The sequence below is a fragment of the Dendropsophus ebraccatus genome, chromosome 10, assembly GCF_027789765.1.
Source record: "Dendropsophus ebraccatus isolate aDenEbr1 chromosome 10, aDenEbr1.pat, whole genome shotgun sequence".
Classification (NCBI taxonomy): domain Eukaryota; kingdom Metazoa; phylum Chordata; class Amphibia; order Anura; family Hylidae; genus Dendropsophus; species Dendropsophus ebraccatus.
The window spans coordinates 89,246,601-89,250,441 of record NC_091463.1 but is presented as its reverse complement, the minus strand read 5'-3'; the positions used below and the strand labels follow the sequence as shown (position 1 = coordinate 89,250,441).

At 42.3% G+C, this 3,841-nt stretch overlaps 1 long non-coding RNA gene across 1 annotated transcript; it reads left to right on the top strand.

Moving 5' to 3' along the window:
• Positions 1–219: 219 nt before the first annotated feature.
• Positions 220–3,060, top strand: LOC138765881 (uncharacterized). Its single transcript, XR_011358641.1, has 3 exons — positions 220–885; positions 1,277–1,373; positions 2,842–3,060. It is a non-coding gene; the product is annotated as an uncharacterized lncRNA (long non-coding RNA).
• The last annotated feature ends 781 nt before the right edge of the window (positions 3,061–3,841 follow it).

The window sequence follows — 3,841 nt, the reverse complement described above, 5'->3', positions numbered from 1 at the left end:
GTATCGGAATAGGGGCTTGTTTTGACCTTTTTCTTAGACCTCCCTGTCTTCTATTTACACCCCTGCCAGGAACCCAACATTTATTGCCTTCAACCTACATAACAGTTAGAGCCATTGATAGTCATCAATATTGCTATTATATTGTTTATATGTTTTTATAAAGTCCTGTAAAAAATTTTTATTTTTTTTCTTCTTCTTTTCTAGTATCACCCGTGGAAGGTCAATTCTCCTTAACAGATGCCATCAATGATTTCCTTAATCTTCTAAATAACATAAAGGATGAACTTTCTGCCCTTAAAACCAGCACCATAGCCACACCAACTACCAAGTCAGTCACCTCTCCGACCAACACAGTCAGTGGCAGAACAAGTCCTGTGACTGGAACATCTTTGACTACTAGAATTTTCTCAAACTCAACCACTAGGATGACTTCTATATCTGGGACCACAAATACTCCATCAACAACCAGAGTTTCGGTTCCTGTAAGTCAAACTTCATCAACGAGTAGACCATGGAGTAGCTCAACATCAACCACTCCAACGAGTAGACAATCAAGTAGCTCAACATCAACTGCCACAACGAGTAGACTATTGAGTAGCTCAACATCAACCACTCAAACAATAGCTACAAGTCAATTGACATCCACCACTAAACCTTCGTCTACTGCTACAACAAGTACATCATCATCAACCAGCAGGATACTGTCCGCAATCACCAGTGGAATGACCACGGGGACGTCATCACAAAGTACCCTAAGTAGACAGTCAACAGGTAACCCTAGCACTGTCACATCATCCACATCTCGTTCCACCGATTCATCGTCTTCATCTAAACCAAATACCAGCACTCAAACCACCACCAATGGACAGTCCATTTCTAAGTCTAGTAAGTCCACCATGTAATACCAAAAAGAAAATCAATAAAAAAAATTCATTTTTGAGAAAATCCTGAAATTTATTGTCCATTATGACATTCAAGCCAAAAGTAGGTCTGTAAAATTTTGTATTTAAAGGGACATTCCAGCCCCAGTATTTATTTTTTTTTGGCCACTAGGCCTTAGCTAAGACTTCCTGTCTTTTAGAGGAAACTTTTTAGCATTTCATCACATGTAGGATTGCAGTGACAAGTCATACCAGTATATAGATCACAATAGGTTATGGTCACAGCTCCACTTCTGAAGGGTCGCCAAAATCTCATTCTCCGGAGGGCCCAGAAATGTAAAGCAACATAACAACCAAATAACCTGAACATTATCGTTTCTTACTTATCTATACAGGTAACTCGGGGTTTTCCCTACTACCACACCTTTCCATACTTGTCTCATCCATAGCATGGATCTTCATAGCAGTATTTTGAGGTCATGTCTCTGAAAGGTAATGTAACCATTTCTAAACAAATTTTGCTAAACACAAAAATGTATGAATACTGTTGTTGGGTGCACTCACTTACTTCCAATAACTTCTCTGCGCTCGTCCATTGGCTTGTCAGCCAGCTGCCTTTGAGCTCCGCTCCAGGTTCCTGGAAAAGCTGGATGCAGTCCTGGGAAACCACAGATGCACCACAGTCCTGCACCACAGATGTAACTGAAAATACATCATTACACCAGCAGGGGTCAGTGTGTACACCCTACATCATAACTCCAGCAGGGGACAGTGTGATCTCCACACATCATCACACCAGCAAGGGGTAGTGTGTCCTCCCCAAATCATCACACCAGCAGGGGGCAGTGTGTCCTCCCTACATCATCACACCTGTAAGGGACTGTGTGTCTTCCATATCATCACACCAATTTGTCCTCCATATCATCACACCAGCAGGAGGTGGTGAGTCTTCCACATTGTCACTCCAGCAGGGGGCATTGTGTCCTCCACATCTTGACACCAGCTGGGGGCAGTGTGTCTTTCCTATATCATCACGATCAGGGGGCAGTGTGTCCTCTCCACATCATCACAACAGAACGGGGCAGCGTGTCTTCCACATCATCACTGTAGCTGGGAGCAGTGTGTCCTTCACACATCATCATAACAGCAGGGGGCAATGTGTCCTCCCCACAACCTTACACCAGCAGGGGGCAGTGTATCTTCTACATCATCACACTAGAAGGGGACAGTGTGTCCTCCTTATCATCACACCAGCAGTAGGCAGTGTGTCCAATGTCCAGGAGAGAGAGAGGATGGCACCACTGTTATTGTAGCATAATAAATGAGCAATCAGCAAAAGGGTCGTGTCTGAACAGACTCCTAGGGTGGTGCACACACGGAGGTAAGGCAGTCTATAATAGTAAAAAGAAAGAGACGTATAGCACTCACCCAAAAGTAGTGGGGTCTTCTATTATTCATACAGTTTTGCGCTACAGGTGCGCTTTGTCAAGCCCAAAAAAATAAAGAGCATTAGATTACAATGACAGACATGCTACATTCAGCTATAGACAGACATTTGGCCTTTAGGGTAGCGTCTAAGGACCTCTAGCCAGTAGGGCTAATCGATCCTAGAAATAGGGTATTCCGTAAATATCTGATCAATGTCACGCTGCATGATATCTTAATGGATTATGACTAGAGATGAGCGAACCGGGTTCGGGTTCGAGTCGATCCGAACGTTCGGTATTTGATTAGCGGGGGCTGCTGAAGTTGGATAAAGCTCTAAGGTTGTCTGGAAAACATGGATACAGCCAATGACTATATCCATGATTTCCACATAGCCTTAGGGCTTTATCCAACTTCAGCAGCCACCGCTAATCAAATGCCGATCGGGTTCGGATGGACTCGAGCATGCTCCAGATTCACTCATCTCTAATTATAACATATTGTAACAGCTAAATTTTTGTCTTTTTGTCATTAGATGGTTTTAAAGAATCCTGGATGGACCCACCGGAATATTTCCAGTCTTCCTCATATGATGGTTATTCTGAAGGACCTTTCCTCTTCAGACTGGGAAGATGCTCACTAACTATTATGTTCTGATATTTGATATAGTGACATCTAGTGGTTACAATGTGAACTGTAACCACTTATCACAGACATTGCACAATAAACAATTAAATGTGTCCGTTACCTAAGAGAAAGTGGGAAAACATTTCATGAAGTTTATTCCTGCCTTCTGTTTGTAGTAAATCGTACATCTGACTATTCTAGAGTCATACAAATGTACTTTTACATCATAAATAATAATTCTTATTGAAACAGATTGTGCCTATACAGACTCCAGACTAGTTTTTTGTAAATGTTTGATCCTTGTAGTTTATAATCTTTTATACAATCTCAGTAGCGCTGTAAAGAATGTAAGTATTCATATTGATCCCTGATTTTAGTCACGTTCCTTAGGCCCCCATCACAGGTCAGGTAAATCTATCCGGTTTTCTTATCAGGAAATCCCGATAGATTTCCTGACCCATAGGGTTCTATTGAACATGGGCACCTTTCAGGATATTTCCTGAAGGGTGTCTGTGCCGAAAAATAAGCCTGGAATTTACAGGATGCCACTGTAAATTGCCACTGGGTGCTGATGCCGGCCTTTTAACTGTACTTACTTCTAGTCTAAAGTGCATACAGCTAAATTCGGCGTTTTATTTGACAGGGTCTAGAACCAATGGTTCCCGACACTGTTAAATACAATGCCGCATTAAGCTGTCAATCACAACACCACATTTAGCTGTCAATCATTCTTCTGGTTATTATGCCTTCAACCACAAGAGGCCACTCTCTCCCCCCCATCACTTCTGCATTTGAAATCCAGAAGACAGAGGGGAGCACCGCTGTAGTAGGTGAGTATGCTTGTTTGTTTGGTTGTTTCCTGCATTTTTACAGTCAGTAAGCACAGATGGTTTTCTGAAGCCTTCTGA